Source organism: Perognathus longimembris, chromosome 14 (genome assembly GCF_023159225.1).
Source record: "Perognathus longimembris pacificus isolate PPM17 chromosome 14, ASM2315922v1, whole genome shotgun sequence".
NCBI lineage: Eukaryota > Metazoa > Chordata > Mammalia > Rodentia > Heteromyidae > Perognathus > Perognathus longimembris.
In genome coordinates this window covers 56,648,546-56,669,777 of record NC_063174.1, presented here as the reverse complement: position 1 = coordinate 56,669,777, position 21,232 = coordinate 56,648,546, and positions in this window count along the sequence as shown.

Genomic DNA, 21,232 nt, shown 5'->3' with positions numbered 1-21,232 from the left:
CTGTCAGGGCTCATCGGCCTGCACGCTCCTCCGTGGCCCAGGAAACCTACAAGGTGGCGAGGGAGCCCCGTCGTACCGCTACTTACCACACGCACCCAGTAGGTAGGCGCTCTGTGTGTGGAAGGGCGACCTTACCTCAGCACAGTAGGCACTTTGCGCATGGGATGGACACACTGCCCACATACCGTAAGTACCCAGTTCGTGGAATGTAATCACCCTCACACAGTGGGTGCTCCGTGAATGGAATATAGCCATTGCCTGCGCACACCAGGTGCTCTGTAGACCGAAGGTGCCACCCGGGCCACCCAGCCTCACACAGAGTAAAGAAAAGACCAAACGAAACGGCACCCCACAAAGCAGGTGGTGGACATGTGTGTCACCTGCCTTCTGTGCCCGTCCGCCTCAATCCCAGTGTTCTGGAACATCTCAGAGGCTTTGTGTGAGCTCCAGATCCCGTCTAGCCGCCCGCGAAGGGCCGTCCCGTTGCCCGCACCTCGGGCAGCTCGGGCATGGGAAGCTGCCCAGCCAAGATGGAAAGCACGCATCGATGTGGGTTCCGAGCAGGTTTGCAGAGCCTTCGGTCCTGCTGGGCAGGGAACCAGGGATACGCCTAGGAACCCCGGAGATCACACCAGCTCCAGGGCACCTCCCAGCTGAACGCCTGGCACTACCTGCTCCACCCGGCACTCGCCTCCATCCTCCCCCACCAGGGCCTCCACCCTGCCCTGCCGGGGCATCGCACAGTACAGCCTGAGCCTGGCTCCCAGCCCCCAGCTCCCAGCCCCTGTCTAAGCACACGGTTCCCCAGGCTTTCACAACACCCATGAGGTGGCCGACAGCCGTCACTCCCATTTTACCAATGAGGAAACCGAGGCTGGGAAAGGTCACTTCACTGGACCTAGATCCTAAAGACTGAGATCCGAGCCCGAGTCTGGCTCCTCAGCGGAATCAAAGGGGACCGAAGAGGGAAGGGGAAGGTGGAGAGACATGGAGGCCCATCTCTCCTGTCCATCCATCGTTCCTGCTGTTCTGGAGGGAGGACAGGGCCCTGGGGGCGGGGGGCGGGCATCAGTTGTCCCCAGGTTTGTGGGGACATTGTCGCTCTTGCCTGACAATCAGCCTGACGGTTCTTCCCACCACCGCTGTTCTTGGCCCTGAGCTGTCACCAGTAGGTGGAGAGAGGCAGTTACTCACTTCCCGGTGCGGCGCGGGCAATGGCGGGAAGCTTCCCCGGCTGGGAGGTCCCCACTCCCGGTACACTGCAGGTCTCCCTCCTATGACCGACTGATGGCTGAGCTGGACTCTTACGAGCCGGCTCTCCCAAGGCACCAACACCCAGCAGTCTGACCAATGCCCCAGAGCCCCCAAGCCCTTGTCCTCCCTCTCTTCTCCATCAGATGGCTAAGGGTCAGGGAGGGGGCCCCTGCAAGAAGTAGTGGAGTGAGCTGTTCCAGAGTCTCAGACCCCTGGATTGGGGGAGGCAGAAAGGATCAGATGCAATGTTCGGGGATGGGAAGTGAGGGGCTGGAAAAATCTAGAACTGCTCCTACCCTGCTCCAGAGGTTCACGTGTCATCCCCCACCGGAGGGGGAGGGGTGCTGCTGTCCAGGGGTGACACAGTGGGGACAGCTCAGCCCTGTGCGAGCCTCTGCAATCTGGCCACGTCTGTCTGTCTGTCTGTTGGTCTGTCTGTAGGTCTGTCCACTGGTCCACCCCTTCCCCGGGAACATTCTGCCCTCACTACATCCTTCCCCTCCTCTTCTCAGGGGCCCACGGCCCTCTTCTTCTCCCCCACCCAAAACAAACACACAACCCAAACATCGAGGGGATGAGCTGTGGCGTAAGCGGCGTAAGTATGCCTGCCCAGCAAGCCCAAGCCCTGAGTTCAAACCCCATGACTTCTTTGTAGAAAAAAAAACAAAAACAAAACGAGTGCAGGAACTCACATATTGAAACTATCCCTCCGCTCACTTTTCAGCGTGTCATTCGTTGGCTTTGGCCACACGGTACAACCATCAGTTCTGCCTGGTTCCAGAGCATTTCGTCAGCTGCTCAGCAGATGCCACAGCCATGAAGAGCACTCCTAACCCCACCTTGCCCCCGGCCCCCTGGCTGCCCCGGTCTACGCTCCGTCCCTGGCCTGCTTGCTCTGGATGTCACGTGTAATGGAAATTGGCCAGCAGCGACCACTTGTGCCTGGCCTCTCCCACACAGCAAGATAGCTTTGAGGTTTGTTCATATTGTGGTGTGTGCCAGCACCCCATTCCTTTTTTTCTGAGTGATAATATTCCACTGTGTTGATCCACCTGTCAACTGCTGGACATTTGGATGATTTTTGGCTCTGGTGATTAAGTCTTCTGTGACCACTGGTGTGGAAGTCTCTGGACCCCTGGGTAGGGGAGGGCTTCCTGGGCTCCATGGGGGTTGTACACAACTCTCTGAGGACCAGCCAGCCTCTTCTCCATGGGTAGCACACTCGCACAACCCTTCTAGCAATGTGTTCCTTCTCTTTTGCTCAGTGTTTCCCCGTGTAAACAGCCTGGTGGTTCCGGAAGGACCTGAGGAGGGGCACTGAGTTCCATCTCCTCACTGTGGGTCCAGGTGCTTTGTGGTTACTGCTCAACCTTTTGTGAGCCAGAGCAGCCGAGGAACCTGCCCACAGCTGCCCAGCCAATGAGGGGCTGAGGCAAAGCGGATGCCCAGCCAATGAGAGGCCGAGGCCGAGCAGCTGCCCAGCCAATGAGGGGGGGGCTGAGGCGGAGCAACCAGGTTCACCAGGGGCTGGCCCGCAGCTGAGATGCCAGGGAGATCGAGTCTGCACCTTCCTGGGCTGGTCAGGCTTTTCCAGATCTTCAAGCAGATCCCGATTTAGCCCCAGCCCCAGGTCCAGACCTCCCTGGGAGAAAAACACTCTAAACACACAGCATTCTGGGCCGCATTCCCGGGCTGGGTGACATCAGCGGCCGGGGCGTCCAGCTCGCCGTGCCCTTCACTGCTGAGCAGTTCTGTTAACCTTCAGGCCTGTTTTCTGAACCGGGCCCCGGCAGCTCCCGCTTCCGGCCTGCTCCAGGGCAGGCTGCACACTTCCAGGTACCCCAGGCCCCTGCTCCCCAGGAAAGCACAGCCATCCGGCCTCCACGTGGGGCCCCTCTGCCCTAGCCAGGTCCCCCGGGTCACTGATGTCCCCTCCACAGACAGCACCCAGGCAGGAATCCTTGCCTATGTTCCCAATGGGGAAACTGAGGCTCACTGTATTCAACAACCCGAGCTCTTGTCCCCACAGACTCCATCTGCCTTGGCTTGGCCACTCTCACTCCGGGTTCACCTCATCAGCACCATTTTCCTTCCTCGCCTCCTGTCCCTTCCATGTCTCCTTCATACAGTCCTGGAGGGGAGTGTGTGTGTGTGTGTGTGTGTGTGTGTGTGTGTGTGTGTGTGTGTGTGTCTTCTGGCAGTGCTAGGGTTTGAACACAAAGCCTTTCACCTGCTAAGCAGGAGCTATACCTAACTTGAGTTAGGCCTCCCGCCCTCCACCTCCATTTTTGTCTTGACTAAGGTCTTGCTTTGTGCCTGAGCCCCGCTGGCTGAGCTGTACCTCTCTATGTTGCTGGGAATGACAGGTCTGGGCCCAGCCATTGTTCCTCGTCTATAAGAGAGTAACAGGCATGTACCACCACACCCAGCCATTGGCTAAGATGGAGTCTCATAAACTGTCATTCCTTGGCTGGCCTCAGACCACCATCCTCCAACCGCCGCCTCCCAAGTACCTAGGATTACAAGTCTGAGCCACTGAAGCTGGCTTAGAGGACTAGTTTTTAATTAAAAATAAAACCAGAAACCTTAAACAAACTAGCCTGAAGTATAAATTTCTACTTTGTGGGATCTAGTTCCATGGATTTTGACAAATGAAGGCTCCGGTACCAGCCCACCAGTGCTGAACGCGATACACCCAACAACAACACGATCACCCAGTGTGATCACCCAACAACAGGGCCTCGCCTGGCCCCTTTGTGGCGAGCCCCAACTTACCCACAGTCCAGGGACAACGACTGAACTCTTTCTGTCCAACTGCAGACCCACCTGCCCATCAAACGCCTTCCGAGGCCCTGTGTGTACACGCCATCAGTGCTGGCCCACCGACCTGCTTCCCAATGTCAAGATTAACGCCCGGGGATGGGAGGGACAGACATTTCCTCTGTTCCTTCTCCGGTCCTCCTCCCAACAGCCCCTCAAGGTGAGTGGCCATGCAGCTGCCAAGCTTGTTTGTTTTTGTGACAGTACCGGGACTTGAAATCAGGGTCTGTGCTCTTGCTTGGCTTATTTGGCTCATGGCTGCTGCTCTACCACTTGAGCCACAGCTCTACTTCTGACTTTTGCTAGCTAATTGGGAGATAAAAGTCTCATGGACTTGATGGCCAAGGCTGGCTGATTTTCAGAGCTCAGCCTTCTGAGGAGCTAGGGTTACAGCTGAGAGCCACCGTACCTCCCAGGAATGTCTGTAGCTAAGATGGCCAAGTGCACTCCAACCCACAGAGCCAGGCATGGTCCCTCAGATGGGCGTGGCAGGGATCCTAAACAGGTCCCTTCGAGGAGGAGGAAGAAGAGGAGGAGGAGGGTGGGGGAGAGCAGATCTGAGACAGAAGCCCATTGGCTGCGAAGTGAAAGGTTGGGGCTCCAGAAGGACAGTCCCAGGCCACCCAGCCTGTCCTTGTGGCTGGACTTTCTGCCTCCCACTAGGGGGGTCCCTGAGTTTCTTGGAGGGCTCTGAAAGCATCCTGGGGCCTGTGGGAGGGGTGTACTGGCGACAGAAGGAGGAAGCAGCCCCACCTCGGGGGACATGGATGAGGACATCAGGTTGCGTCTGCTCGGTAGTAGACACTGCCTTCCTAAAATGGCTTGTCACAAACCCCCGAGGGCCGGAGACAGGAGCCAGTTCCATGGTTCTCCATTGCCAGAAATAGCTGGGGCCCCCCATGGAGCCCAGACTGTGTGGGTGGCCATAGCTGCCCTTCCTGGCACCCCGTGAGGCTCCCTTCCCAGAGCAGAGTGATTCAGAAAGTGAGCAGGCAACCTGCTTCTTCTCCGGAGGTCACTTTTCTTTTGATTCCAAGGTTTATCTGGGGCTATTTTGAGCCATCAATGGGAGCAGAAGGGGGTTGTGTCACTGCTGGGCCTGGCAGACGGAAGTGTGTAATGAGCAACCGGCCGAATCCACAGAGCCCCGGTGTCCTCTCCCTGCCCTGGGTGTGCACAGGTCCGAGATGCCACCGCAGAAACCCGGAGCCATCGGGGCCCTGGTCCAACACTCGCAGCCTGGGTGGAGCAGGCTGCCCTACAGGGTTGGCTTGGAGGCCCATGGCTAGCGATGGTGTCCGTTCCCCAAGCCACCAGGGAGCCGTTTCCAGGCCGACTCCTGGCATCTGCATGCAACCCAGGCGCGAGAGAGGCCAGGGAGGCCTCGAACCTCCATCACCCTGCGGGGCACGGCCCCCAGGTCTGTGGGTGCAGCTTTCCACCGGAGCCATGTTATCCTACTCCAGCCAACCATCAGGCGCCCCTCCATAGAATGCATCTTTCTGCTCGGTGTTCTCGCTTCCGCGGGTGGGATTTCCATCCAGCTCCAGGTACGGAGTTGCCCGCCCCAGAGACGGCCTCCCAGCTGGCTCTGAGCTATGTGTGAGCTTGCACAACCTCCAGTCGTCAATGGCAGTGTTCACAAGGCCTTCAGCCATTCTCACGTTGTCCTCTAGGGGATCGAAGCCCAGCCCCGAGGCCCAGGGCAGGGGGAGGCTGCCCCACCCACCTCCGTGAGAGCTAAACTTACTTCACTTGCTTCCTCCCTCCCACCCTCTCAACGTGATTATGTGAAATGTGATTCTATTAGCCCTCTGTCTTTACGTTATTACGAGAGCATGATGAGGGGTGTAATGCGGTTATGCGGCTCACAGGAGGCCAACTGTTGTACTGTGATTAAGTTTCTGTGTTGGTGACCTACAGCAGCTGGAAAAAAATAAAATAAAATAAAATAAAAGACCACACCAGTTCGGTCAGCTTTGCAGGCTGGAAGATTGAAACCCCGCGGTCAGTGGTGGGGCTCTGATCTTTTAGCCCCCGAGGGCCCCTACCGTTGCCTGGTGGCCTTGGCTTATGGCCACATCACTCCCATCTCTGCCTCCCCTGCATGGCTGTCTTTTGTGCGTGCCTGATACCCTCTGTCTCCTGACAAGGATGAGTGTGGTGGTATTTAGGACCCACGGAGCACCCAGAATCATCTTATCTCAAAATCTGTTTTGGTTTTGGTGTTGGGGTTTGAACTCTGGGCCCCGTGCTTACAAGGCAGGCACTCTAACCACTGAGCCAGCGCTCTGCCCACCATACACAGCTCCGCTCTGCTCACCACTGCCCAAAGACTCTGATAGCCAACAGGTAGTCCACTCCTAGCTCAGAAATGAACGCTTTGCATCGTGAACGGAGCCTCGGAGAGGTCCAGCGGCAGCTCCTGCGGCACGCGCGGCTTTCTCAAGCGCGTTTACCTGCTGAGACCAGGCGTGTGATGCAGAATCTGGGTGTGTATGCTCACGTCCACCCCAGTGGATGCTCACAGCCCCCGCAGTGGGCTGGCTGGACTTGGGGGTACCTCTCTCTGTCCTGGCAGTGCTCTGAGGCCCATCTCCTGAGGCCTTCCAGGACACGGGGTGCTGAGCTCCAATCCTCCCACGGCACTACCGAGGACCAGGGCTGCAGCCAGGACTGGGCTGTCTGCTCCCAGCTTGGCCTCTGCGGGGAGAAGCCAGCACGTTCTTAGCTTCTTCATGTGAACACACAGGAGACCCGGAGGATCAGGCCATTGACAGCACCAGGGCTGACAAGATGACAGGCGCCGTGCTTGCTCGCTTCTCTCTGTACCCATCACCCCGGGCCCCAGTTAAATGTACCGTGGTGGTGGACAGTGGGAAAATCCCAGAATGGCTTTCCATTCCACCAGGGAGAAAGCAGCCCGCAGATTCAGGGCAACAGAGCTATGAATCCATGCCAAGGCCAGATCCGGTCACCGTGGGGCCGTGCTTCCTTCCCCGCCCCTCCGCCGGGGTCACTCTGTGGTCTCACCACATTTCCCCTGCACTCTGCTCACTTCATTCAGTTCTCGTTGGGTGTAATTCTCTGGGGGACAAGGGCAGGATGGCTCAAGGCCTTTTGCTCTCTGTGGTTGGCGGTCCTGTGAGCTCACACACAGCGCTGAGACTTGGAGGACCCTGTTCTGGGGGCTGCCGCCTGGGTCAGGACCCACCGGACAGTGGACACTCGGGAGAACCATGGAGCCGGCTGGGAAGTGTTGACCTCTCCTCCCCCAACGCCGACCCTTGCCCAGCCTTCCCTGTGCGGCAGGACTGAGCGGGTCCAGGACCTCAGAGCCCATCCTGGCTCCCAGATCAGGCTCTGGATGGAGGGTACAGTGAGGCGCCAGTCAGGGGGCAGGTCCAGAGGCCAAGCAATGTGTGTGAGCAGCAGCGCCCCAGGGTGGGAAATACCCCGATTCCAGGAGAGAGACCAGATTGCTGAGCCAGGGGCTGCAAGGCCTGCAGCCTAGGAATGGGGGTGTCTCAGCTCTTTGTGGGACACACAGGCTCTGGGGGAACCACCCCAAGTCCAGGGAGGAGATGGTCAGCATTTGCATAGAAAGGCGAGAGCTGTCACTCAGAGCCAGGGAAGAAGGGATGTTGTTAGCTTTTGACATTGCTGAGGCAAAGTCTGAGAACCAAAGGACCCACGTGAGGAACAGATTTGTTGTAGCTTTTGGTTCTGAGGTTTCAGCCCATCATGGCGCGTGGGGCGGGGGGGGGGGGGAGGATGGGGGCAACACAGCAGCTCCCACCATAGTGGACAGGAAGCAGGGTGGGGAGGGACAGGATACAGTTCCCAAGGACCCGCCCCCAGTGATCGGGTTCCCGCCCCAGGTCCCACCTCCCTCAATGCCACCTCGTCCTGACAGTCTAATCAAACTGTTGATCCATCAGTGGGTGAGACTTGTGTATCAGGTCAGAGCCCTCATGATCTAATGTTTCCGGAAATGTCCTCCCAGACTCGCAGAGGTATGCAAATGGCTCCTCCAGAGATGTCTGCACACTGCGTTGCTTGTAACTCAGCCAGGGGGAGCTAAGGTGGCAGGAGGCTTTGACCTAAAGGAGCGTGATGATTTGGGTCATCTGCACCGGTGTCATTCCAAGGGTCCTTAAATGTGGGGAGGGAGGTGGACAGGCACTGTTTGAGTGACAGTGTAGGAAGGGGCCACAGCCCAGCGATGCTGGTGGCCTCTGGCGGCTGGAGTAGGTGTGCAGGCATAGGGATGGAGAAGGGTAATCGGGCACCTGAGTGCCCAGGGCTTGGCAAGTCTGGTCAAAGGAGTTAAAGCAGGCAGGGGGCCTGGGCCTCTACCCTGCCTTCCAGCCCAGCCAGGGGTGGCACCAGCCCTAGGTGCAGCCAGGGGCTGTCCGCCAAGGACACGGCCTGATGACACTTTCTCTGCTGGCGGGTGGCAGGATGGCATGTTGGAGCTGGCACCTGACTGGGGATGAGAGGGGAATTTGCAGTTTGTCCTCTCGGAGGCTGAGCCTCAGTTTCTCCTTTACATTCAGGCCCTGTCATGGGGCTGTGAAGACAAGACAGACCGAGGGGCTTTTGTCAAAGTCAAGGGCTGCCTGGATGTCACCGGAGTTCCTAGAGGAGAACGCAGGGCCATGAGGCCTCCGCGTGTCCCCGTCTCCAAGCCGAGCTTCCCCACGGAGCAGAGGCCAAGGCAAGACGATTGCCGGTCCTGACTCAGACCTGATGCTCCCCACGCGGCCTGTGGCCTGTGAGCTGGAGAAACGCTGCTGTCATCACAGGCACACATGGCTTTCATCTCACTTATGGAACTCAGACCCAGGGAGCAGATGAAAGCGGAAGCTCTGACGTGGCGAAGTGTGCTCTTACCACCAGCCTTGTCCGTCTCCCACTTTGGTTTTGTCTCTCCATCTGTGTGCCTCTCCCTCTCTCTCTGTATACCACGCTGGCCCTTTTTGGCTGTCTGTCTGTCTCTGTATACCAGTGGCCCTTTCTGTCTCTCTGGCTGTGTCTTGTTTCCATCTCCATTCTCAATGGTGTAAACTCTCTCTGGAACCTCTTTCTCAAGCAGATTGCAGGTCTGCCTTTCAGTCTGTGCTGCTCACTATGTCTCCTTTTGCTTCTTATCCCCCTTTCCCCTAGATAATCCTCATAGTCCCTGAAGTGGGACCAACACCTGCCCCTCTTAACTGGCTTCAGAACAGAATTGAACTTCAGAGACCTGTCCTTACCCCCTGCTCCCTCCAAGTCTGCCAGTCCTGTGAATCATGGTTACGGGTGCCCCAATGTTGGTTAATGGAATTGTGTAGAAACCCTTTCCTTCAGTACAGGTTCTTGTGCACATTTTCGGCCAGTGTCCCCAGGAGACAATGTCTTCATTGCAAATCAAAGTCCTACAGCACACGGTAAGGAGCTGGATTGAGATCTGTTGAGTAGGAGACTTCCTGGCCCCAGATCAGGGGCTGCATCTCCTCTAGGTGCAGAGATGAAGGCCTTTTGGAATGGCGATGTATTTGTTAGAAAACTTATTTTGCATCTACAAGAAGTGGGCTTTTGGTGGACCATCCCTTCTGCTGTGTGGCTGTCCCAAACCCAGGTTTCCCCCGCTTGTCACCCCAATGCTCCCTACATCCGTTTTGTCGTTTGGAGGGTTGGGGGTTGGGTCCCTGCATGCTTACTTAGCTTCCTGATTACCTGAGTGTGAAGAACCGCTCCGAGAGGCATACGTTCTAGACCCCAAGTAGTAGACACCACAACAGCCTGGGAATGCGGCCTGGCTGGGCAGCTGGGACTGCTTCACGGCGTCACTGACAGGAACCACCGTGGGTGGACAGGTGGCTGTCTCTGTCTCTTTGGACAGCGGGAGAAGAGCTCTGACTTCTCCCTCACCCCTGCCTTCTCTGGTGAGTTGGAGTGCTGGGCCGCCTCCATATTTAAGCCATAGGCTTGGCCTGTTTTGGGTAAGGAAGACCCAGGAGTTTCATGCGAAACAACTCACCCAAAGAGGAGAATCCACTCTCGTTGGTTTTCTAGGCAAAAATAACCAAGACAGAGGAAGTAATGATGCCCAAGCATTGTTCTCGATTAATCCTTCAGGCATGTCCAAGTCCAAGAGGAGGTGCAAGGCAGAGGGAACCCAAAGGCCCCCTTGATCAAGAGGAAGGGAGCACCCTTGGGCACCAGCCCGCCACGGATGTCGGCCGTGGGACACTGCTGCTCCTGCCCACGACCCTGGCCAAGTTTCCTGACAATAAGCGACAGACGGCTTTTGGGGGGGTCCCCTCGGTTGGTTACCAGGGTGTGCAATTTCACTGAGGCTTAAACCAATCATGTTCTGGGAGGGGGAACTCGACTCCTGAGGGCATCGTGTGAGACCCATGCTCATAGACACACACGTATGATATAGATGTGTATGTGTGTCACATATGTGCATTGTATGTACATACACATAATATATATTAGCATACATCAGTTGTACAGGAAGGATTTCATTGTCACGTCGCCACACGTGTTTAAATATATCCTGACCAATCTCAACCCTTTGGTGTTGGTATATTTTTTTTAAATTATACTCTTTTCCTTCTCTTCTTTTTCCCTCTCTCTCCCCCCTCTTCTTCCTCTCCTCTATTTCTTTTTCCCATTGCTTCATCCTCCCATCTTCCCCCTTTCACATCCCTTCTCTTCTCCCCCCTTTTCCTCAGACAGACAGAATTTGTTTCCGTTGCTTATAGCCCGAAACCCAACTTCAAATAGAGGGAAGGTGGTGTGTATGCTTGTTTGTGTGCAGTGTATATATGTGTATGAGTGTGTTCATGTGTGTGTCTCTGTGTGTATTGTGTGTATGTTTGTGTGGGAGAGTATATATGTGTATGTGTGTGCATGTGTGGTAGTATATGTATGTGTGTATATATGTATATGTGTGTGTGTGAGAGAGAGAAAGACAGAGAGAGAGAGACTGGTGGAGGAGAGTCAAGAGGAGGACAACCCTGCCATGCATGTGTGCCCGTGGGCAGCTTTCCCCTAGGCTGGGGAGCTGGTGCAGCAGTCTGGTGGCTAAAGGGTTACACGGGTGGAATGGTAAGTACTGTATTTTGGCTCCCAGGGAAAGGAAGTCCTGGCAGCGAGCAGAGGCAGCCAGGCCAAGAGGCAGAAGGATATGGATGACGGAAGACAGCGCACAGCTAGGGCTGTGGGCCCCATGGAGCCTCTGATCCAGGTTCTCCCTTCCAGAGGAGGCCCAGGGCCAGAGGAGTGAAGGAAAAACCTTCCAACTCCATAGCGAACTAGCCACGCAGCTCATGCTGAATTGGGGCTGGCTTTGCCACTGAGCTGTCTCAGTAGGGAGGACAGAGGATGCCTAGGATGGGAACCGGGGGGGGGGGGGGAGGGGGCAGAAGGGCAATCAGGCTGGCCCTGGGGGCAGAGGGGTGAGAGGGGGAAAGCTGGGAGGGGCAGCAGCTGGAGAGTGGGATGTGGGTGAAATGTCCTGGGTGGGGCTGCTGCCACATATATTATGTTCATCACTCCATGCTGGAGGGTTGTGCAATGGTAGAGAAATGTCAGAGGGTGAGCATTTGTCATATAGTCATGTGGTCACGTGACCGTGACTGAAGGTCAAAGACCCACCAGTGTTGTCCCTGGCCTGCAGATGCCCATTTGGACCACAATGAGTCCCTGGCACCTCAGTCTTCCATGCAGGCCGGACACAGGCCCGAGTCACAGGAGCTCTGTGAGGGAAAAGCAGCTCCGCTGGTTCCTTGATGGGATGCTTCCAGGGTGGAAGTGTGTGTGTGTGTGTGTGTGTGTGTGTGTGTGTGTGTGTGTGTGTGTGTTGCAGTGCTGGGGATTGAGGTCAGAGTTTCACACATGCTAGGCAAGCACATTACCACTTCGGCCACACATCCAGCCCTGCTTCTGCCTCTCAAGTAGCTAGGATTACAGGCACACACCAGGGATAGACTTTTAAATGTGTAAAATCACAAATGATGATTTAGCTGCTTCTAAAAGAGGTCTAGTGAAGGTTTGGGAGTGCCAAGGTGGGAGGGTAATAGGGAAACTGAGCCCTTTGGAAGTGACTTGTAGTCTGCTCCAATAGAAGAAGTTTCATCAGGGGAGCAGCAACACAGAGTCCCAGGCAGTGGGAACAGGTCTGCTCAAAGATACCCCAGGCTTGGGGCAGTGTCTGTGTGTGTGTGTGTGTGTGTGTGTGTGTGTGTGTGTGTGTGTGTGTGTGTGGCAGTTGATAGCTGAGTTTGGAGGCATAAAACAGTGAGAAGTTGAGAGAGGCCTCCCAAGCCATGGAAAAGGGGTTGCATTCATGAGAAGACACCAGAAGTGTGTGTGTGTGTGTGTGTGTGTGTGTGTGTGTGTGTGTGTGTGTGTGTGTGGTGGCTACTTGTACATAGGAGGAGCCAGCTCACAGGATGATGGAGAGCATAATCCAGTACCAGCAGGATGAGCCACCGGCCTGGAGAGCCAGGAGGGAGCAGATGTTAAAGTTCAAGTCCGAAGGTTTCTGCTGCAGAGCTCCCTCTTCCTCTGGAGGGGGCCAATGTTTGTTTTTGTTGTTGTTCTCTTCAGACCGTTAAGTGATTGGATGAGGCCCACCCACGTCATGGAGTGCAGTCTCCTTTTCTCAATGCCCATGGATTTCAGTACCAACCCTCACACATCTGAAGCAATCTTTGACAGCACACCCCCTCCCCCATTGAGGCACCAAGGACCCACCACGCTGACAAATCGTAGCACGTGCTGTGTGTCAGAGCTGGGTTTTCCAGAGTAGGACCCCTGTGGCAGTGGGGGCCTGTTACAGATGTGTGTGGGAGGCAGAGGGTGGAGGGGGGCATGGCCAGCAGGCGGTGGCTGGGAGGTGGACATCGTCATTGCGCTCAGAGGTGTTCTCTCCCTCGAATCCCAGGACACGTTGAAGAGGGTGTGGACTGAGGAGGTAAGAATGCCTGGGCCCCGAGTTCTAGGTGAAGCATCTGGACAGAGGATGGGCAGGTGGTGTGAGGAGTCTAGCTCCTTGAGTGACAGAGCAGCCATGGTGGCAGGAGCCGAGCAGACCCCCCCCCCCCACCTGAGCACTGCCCCACTTCTAGCAATCACACATGACTCCCCCCTGCACATCCCTCCAACGAGTAGTCATCTTCTTCTGGCTCCTCCCCACAACCCCAATCTGGAAGATTCCGCTCGCCACCTCCTCTTTCTACTTGCACGGCCCACGGTGAATTCCCTCCTCTCGGAAATCCCACACACTGTGTATCATCTGATTTAGTAAATGGCTTGCTCATTCCTGTATTGCTCTTTAATTTTTAAAGCTCCTTCCGAGGTGCTTTAATGGGCAATTGATTTCACATATTGTATTTAAAAGGTGGGGCACACTAGTAGCTGTCAGATCAGGCTAGACTGCAGAAACGAGTAAATCGGCAAAGCTTTATCTCTTGTACATCTCACAGGCCAAGGGAGTCCCTTGGCTCTGATCTCTGATCTGGGTCCCCCAGGGCTGTTCTGTCCTGTGCTCTTCTATCCGCTGTCTCATGACTGCTCTGGCTGGTCCAGTCAGCACAGAGGGGCTGGAGGTAGGAAGGAGAAGGATGACCCTTTGTGGGAGATTTCATGAGCCAGGCACCCAAGCAGCATAGGAGGTCAAAGGACCTCCTCCAGCCGCAGAGGAGGCTGGGAAACAGAGCTTAACAATAGGGCTACCAGGAAGGTCGATAAGGGAACCCTGGAGAACACCAGCAGCCTGCACCCCAGTAGGACTGTGGAGGTGAGGACTAGTGGCTCAGCAAGGTGAAACCAATGGTCCAAAATCCCGGGGCCAGGAAGGAATTGGGGGTGGGGTGGGTGACATGAGCTGCAGGGTATGAAACAGCACCCTACGCCCCCACACACTCACACATACACACACGCACGTGCGCGCGCACACACACATGAGAAACAGCTCAGAAGGTAATGCGCTCAGATGCCACTGGGTTCTTCTTGCTTGGACTCCACACAGTTAACATTGTCATTGTATTGTCACTGTTTCTTACATTGAGAAAGCACTGTCCACTACCTTCTAGAGTTAGGTGATCGCTTTTGTTAATGATTTCCACAGGAGCAGGTCGCCAAAGCACAGAAGTTATCCAATGGGGCAGGTGACAATGGCATTCCTGCTGGCAGCCATGATGGCTTCCACCTGCGATACCGGCTCTTCCTAGAGACCACTATATTCTTTGCTCACCCCTCTAATGCTCTAGGTGGCACCGGGGCAGGAGGCCCTGGGGTGCGGGGCTGACTGAACATCATGATGTGTGCCACAGGATGCCAGGTGGCTCAGCAGCTGGGATGGCGCCCTCCTCCCCACCCACCTGCAACCCCGCCATCTTCCAGCCCTCAGAAGAGTCTCCTGCACAGCCAGGCCCAGGGCCCTGCGGCTCTCCGTGGTTATCCCCGGCTCCCCGTAGCTCCTCCCCCCGGCTCCCTTCAGCCCCGGCTCTGGCTCAGGGAGGGCCAGATGCTCCTCAGGCCATCAACGGACTCAATTTATTGTCTGTGTATCTCAGCCCCTGGGGAGCACGAATACGGTCGGCAGCTGTGGCCCCCTCTTGGTGTTGAGTCTGGATGTCTGCGGTAGGTCGGGGTCACCCTGACTTCCAATGAGTGGGTGAAGAGTATACTCAGGCACGCACACACACGTGTGCGCGCACACACACACACACACATACCTGGACACCATTTGAACCCCATTGAGGTGTGAGCCCCAAGTCTGTACCCCTAACCACCCCACCACACGGACAGCCCAGAGGAAGGAAGTGAGCTCCTCAAATTCTTTTCGATGACAACATCACATTTCTGGAAAGAAATTTATGGGAAAACCCACTTGAGACAGAGGCTGAGTCCCAGGGCGGGTGTGGGTGGAAGTATCCTGCCTGACACCAGGGAACAATGCAATCCCTCTGGTGTAGGAGAGGAGCAAAGAGAGAGTCTGGGCTGGCAGAGGGCAAGACCTTCCCTCCCCTGCCTACGCCCTGACATGGGGCACCGGGGCTAACCCTTGTGTGCAGGAGGAACACAGGGCTGCCGAGAAAACCGGGAAGAAAGCTGCAGAAAGCCTTGGAAATCCTTTTGGAGCTGGAGGTTGAGGTTGGGAAAGCGGGACCCTTTCGAGGGTCAGAGCCCAGAGATCGGGAGTCTGGGTGGAATCTTCCCCAATCTGCCAGGAAGGCAATTCAAAAGCAGCCTGGGCAGAAAAGTCGGTGAGACTCTGATCTCCACTTGACCGGAAGTGGGGCTGTGGTTTGCGTGGTAGGACACCCGCCGAGAGCGTAGAAGCTAAGGGGCAGTGCTCAGGCCCTGAGTTCAAGCCCCAGTAAAGGCAAAACCAAAGTGGAGCTGCAGCTCACTGGAGATTTAAGGCAGACAAAGCACAAGTAAGACACTGAAAGGGGTTCCTCGTGGTCCAGCACAGAGGTCCCCCCACTTCCGCGAGAGCAAGGGCTACCAGCGAGTCCCAGGCCTGTGTGGCCTGCCGTGTCCCCCACCCCCCTCTTCTTGTCCAGTGCAAGGCATCACCCCGATGCCAAGATGACTAAACATGGGGTGGTCGGATGTTTGTGGACTCATCCTTGATAGGAGATTTCATGGGGCCCCATAAATTTGAAAGAGAGCAAACAAACAGAGCGGACTGGGAATCTGTTTACAATGGCTATCCAGGGGGAGGTGACCTCTCAGACATTCCACAAGGTGACTCAGCGCGCACCCATCCCCCCCACCCCGCCCCCGACGCCCTGCTCCTGCGCGGCTCGCTGGAAAACCACGAAGGACAAGCACAGCCATCTCAGGAGGCCGGGACCCCTCCTCAGCCCCAGCCCCCCCGATATCCTGACTGCTGTGATGACTGTGTCCCTCCTCCACCCCTCCCCACGGCCCCCAAACAAACGGCCACGCCTCAGCCCCATGCGGCTGTCCCTCAGATCAGAATCCTCGTCCTTTGGTAGAGGGGCAACATTGCCAACCTGGCTCTCCTCACCCCGAGAGCCACAGGCTGACCCCTTGGGCTGTGTATAAGTGAGTGGGGTGGGCCCTCTTTTCCTGGCTGGGCGGGGGAGGGGGAGAAGGAGCCAGGGGGGAGGGGGGCTGTCCTGCCCTTGTGTCCTTTGCTCCTGGCCAGCAGTGAAGGGAGGTGGCCGCCAGGATTGCTTTGTGTATCACTTCCCATCAGAAGCCAGGAAACACGAGCTACAGTATGCTGGCTTCTGGAATCTTCTGGCCCTTGGCAGGCGAGGGTGGGCACGAAGAGGTTGTGTTGTGCTGTGCGGCGGCTGTGGGGGGGTCTCCATCTGTGCGGCCGGCTGGACTGTGAAAGGGTGCTATGGCCAGAGAGCAGCTTCGGGGGTCATGGGAGGCGGGGGGGGGGGGTGTCGATTTCACTCTGGGAGCCAGCCCGAGCGTCCTTGCAGGCAAAGTAAGCAGTGGATGGGGTTCGAGGATCTGGGGGTGAACTGGCCATTCCTAAGACTTCTTTTTTTTTGTTTAATTTATTTATGTAATTAAAATCTCTCGTTATACAAAAGGTTGTCAATCCACCATGTTAGTTTGAGCGCAGTGCACCTTTTATGTTGTATATTCATTTATTCTGATGATCCTTAAGTAGTTTTGTGAAGGGGCTCCAATTCAACACACGAGCCTATGAGTACAGCGCGTCCTGGTCCATGTCACCCTTCTATCATCAACCCCCCCCCCCAATCTCTCCCACCCCACCCCTCCCCTCAAGTTCCATGTTCTCATCTGTACATTGAACGTCATGACTCATTCACCCACCCTTCCTCTCTCCGTTCATCTGCCACCCCCCCACACCTTCCCCAACACATGCTACAGCTCCCTGGCATTCTCCTTGCTCACATGTGAGTGAGTTGTTCAAGAGTCACCTCACCACGATTGTCCCCGGCACACGCCACACTTTAGTCAATGCTTGTGTAACGGCCCGTGACGCCCCGTGTGTTTCCATATATGTTGACCACTTGGATCTAATGTGCACACATGAGAGAAAACATGGGCTCTTAGTCTCTCCGACTGTGACTTACTTCACTTAACACAGTTCATCCAGGTCCATCCATTTTTTCCTCAAATAACACAATATTATTTTTCATTATGAGTGAATAAAATTCCACTGTGTGTGTGTGTGTGTGTGTGTGTGTGCATATCACATTTTCTTGATCCACTTGTCCATGACAGGACATCTGGCCAGCCCAGGACTTCTGTGTTTGACCTTGGATGCCCTGGAGGTGACCTCCGCTCTCCGGTTTCTCTGCCCACCCGCTTGGGAGTGACCCATCCGATCTGGCCCACCTCCACAGCAGAAAAGACAGATAGATGGGAGTGCGACTGGCACGCAGGTGTGGACTTGGTCATCGCACAGAGGTGCTGGCTCTGTGGCCTGGTTGTGGTCTGTTCCCAGAAGGTGCGCATGCCCAAAGCCTAGTCCCTCAGGATGCTGGATGGTGGTGGGATGTTTAAGAAGGTGGAGCCTGGGGCAGGGAGTGGGGGGGGGGCATGGGGGCCTCGCCCTCTGAAGGGATGACCTCTAGTCTCCTGGGGTGAGCTTGTCCTCCCAACCCTGCCATCTGACATGTGATGCAGCTGGTGGCAGACGGGAGGAGGGAGTTCTACTAGAGCTAAACAACTAGAGTCTTCTGGAGCCTTCTAGAGCATTCTGCTCTGGGCCTTTTCAGCCTTTAAAACCATGAGCTAAGTAAACGTCACACCTTTATAAAGCTCCCAGGTCGGTTGTCACAGCAACAGGAATGAACAAAGACTTCTGGGTCTCCAGCACAGGCCATGTTGGTCTTGACCTCTGAATTTGCACTGCAAGGACCTTCTTCTGGAGCCTCAATCGAGCTTCCATTCATCTGGAGGGGACTCTGGAGGGGGCTCTGGAGGGGGCTCTGGAGGGGGGCTCTGGAGGGGGCTCTGGAGGGGGGCTCTGGAGGGGACTCTGGAAGGGCTCTGGAGGGGGCTCTGGAGGGGGGATTCTGGAAGAGGGTTCTGGAGGGGGCTCTGGAGGGGGCTCTGGAGGGGGATCTGGAGGGGCTCTGGAGTGGGCTTTGGAAGGGCTCTGGAGGGGGCTCTGGAGGGGGGTTCTGGAAGAGGGTTCTGGAAGGGCTCTGGAGGGGGCTCTGGAGGGGAGCTCTGGAGGGGGATCTGGGGGGGCTCTGGAAGGGCTCTGGAGTGGGCTTTGGAAGGGCTCTGGAGGGGAGCTTTGGAGGGGGGGGGTCCTGGAGGGGGCTCTGGAGAGGACTCTGACGAGGCCCCAGGGCTTGCTGAGGAGCTTGTCTGTGCTCTGGAAACAGAGCAAGCACACTCTCTGGGTTCTAGACGGAGCCCTGAGCTAGCTGGGGTCTACTGTGCTGTTGTAAAGTAATCCGGGCTCCTCTGGAGAACAGAGCAGGGTCCAGAGAACAGGACGAAGTAGCTGCTTTGGAAAAGTTTGCAGACTTGAACTCAGCTGAACTTGGCCTGCGGAGGTTGATGTGGAAGGCGGCGGCGGGGGAAGGCACACTGCCCCGGTTGATGTTGTTGTGATTACAACATTGCAGAGCCTTTGCAAAGATCTGAGGAAGAGAAGAATGAGCAGAATTCTCTCCACCTGGAGACGATTCTTGTTAGCATTCAGTGTGTTGCATTCAGAGTTAAGGTTTCAGCAGACTGCTCTGTTTTGCGCCCTTTGCCAGAGCCTTCTTCTCGGTGCAGACCCAGCTCTGTAGACCCCCCCCCCACCCCGATGAGTTTGCATCATCGCCTGAGAGTCTTAAGTTACTCGTGGTAAACACTTGCACAGTCATCCCCACAGATTTGTCATTGTTTATGTAAACCCCACTATTGCAAATGAAGGCTGTTTCCACCGTGTTGGTGTTATAAATCACAGCATGGTTTGTAATAGCTCCGTTTCTCACTGGTTGTGTCTCCACAAAAGATGCAGCACACACCAGGGTGTCCAGTGAGGACCAAATACATGAGACCCCTCCCCCCATCTGCGTTCTTCCTTTCTTCATCATCTTCTCCTCCTCCTCCTCCTTCTTCTTTTCCTGCCAGTCCTGGGCCTTGGACTCAGGGCCTGAGCACTGACCCTGGCTTCTTTTTGCTCAAGGCTAGCTAGCACTCTGCCACTTGAGCCACAGTGTCACTTCTGGCCATTTCTATATATGTGGTGCTGGGGAATCGAACCCAGGGCTTCATGTATAAGAGGCAAGCACTCTTGCCACTCGGCTATATTCCCATCTCCTTTCTTCTTTATAAGTCACTTGGGAAACTTGGAGATATGGCATACAAATCTGACTTTGCAACTTCTTTTGAAGAATCAGATGGCTGTGAGAGCCACGTCGCTCGCCTGCCGTCACCAGCTACTGCAGCCCTTGACCCGGGTCACAAAGCCTCCCCTGGGCCAGTTCCGCACTCCCCACTGTCCCCTGTGTGAGGAGGCCTTGGCCACCATCTGCCATGGCTCCTTGGCTGAGGCATAAGGAGAACTGGGAGCTATTTCTCCTCCTGAGCTGTTTCCCAAAAGAAAATGAAGGGGATTTGGGTTTCCTAAAACCTAAAAGAGAACCTTTTTCTTGGTGGAATTTAAGAAGATTCCTAATTCTTCATATGCAAACCAAGGGTGTCTTTGTAGAAAGAATGCCATTGGGGCTGTGGTTCTGTGAGCGTGGGAAGCCGCCATCGGGGTCACGGCCCCTGGGCCTGCTGATCTTGCTAGGATTCTCTGCGCAGAGCTGTTCAGGATGTGCGTGCAGTTGTGCCCTCCGTGAAACCCTGGGCCTCTTCTACAAGATGCTGGACCCTTCGGTGGGAGGCTAGGCCCTTCTGTTGCAGATGAGCCCGTCTGTGGGATGCCGGGTCTTTCTGTGGGTGTGGACCAGTCTGAAGGCTTTTGCACCCAAGATGACACATCTAAGTGAAGAGCTGGTGCATGAAGGAGACGTGGGTCTCCTTCACCCGGCCAGAGGCCAGGTGGTGTCGGGCCCAGGGCGCTGTGAGATTTCGCGTGGTCGCGAGACAACCGCGTTCCTTCCACTCTCGGCTCTGCTGCTCCCAGCCGTGGCGTCCCCCCGGGGCCCGGTGCACGCCAGGATCGGGGAGGACCACCCACCCACTCCCTTCCCCACCTTCCAGGAGAAGGCAGAGGAAAGAAACTTTCCTTCCATTTGATGGGGCCACGGAGGCCCATGCCCAGGCCTAGAGAGATGCTAGGCTCCTGGGGCTCCCAGCGTGGGGGATGGAGCGGGTTTTTGGTTTTTTTTTTTTAAGTAGCTTTAGTTATTTTCCAGATAAGGTCTCCTATTTTCTTTTTTGCCTGGGGCTGGCTTTGGTCCAATCCTCCTATCTATGTGTCCCACACAGCTGGGATCACATGTGTATCCTACCATGCCCAGCATGGTTTGTGGAGATGAGGTCTTGTTAGCTTGTGGCCTGAGTTAGCCTGCACCCTCAGCCTTCCCCATCTCCACTCCCAGAGTGACTGGGATTCCAGGCACGTGCCACCACACGGGAGCCTGACAGGGTCACTGTGGAGCTTCCCGAGAGGTCAGACGCTCGGGCAGGCCGTTCTAGGTGGCTAGCCAGGCCGTTGATATTGGAATGAGCAGCAGTAGTTACCTTTCCATTCCCCCTGGCTCGTGCCAGCCGTGCCACCCCTGGCTGAGCACCGTCCCGGGGATGGCGGTGAGCTGTGCGCGGTGGGCTTTCCAGTTTCCACGGCCGGGTCCCAGAGAGGAGCTTAGCTGCAGCCGGGAAAGTTTCCAACTAGCAAATGCATCGTGCAACTGACTGCCCAACCCCCATCCTGGACTGCTGCCAACCACAATCCAGTAAGTTCAAATCCCCAGGCCATTTGTCACCGGAGTGCTGGGCTTTGCAGCCGCCTTCTATATAGTAATGTAATTACCCCTCCCCTCCCCTGTCCCCAGACAGGCTGTGGGCCCCCCCAGGGTGCCTGTAATGCACATTAGGCCCGTGGCCAGGGCTCCTCTGGTCTGCAGGGACCCCTGGTCTAGTGAAGATGCTTTCTATACCCCGCAGGGCGTGCAGCCCCCCCAGGGGAGCCGGGGGGGGGGGCTGGGGGCCTGCCCGTCCCCTTCCTGGAGAC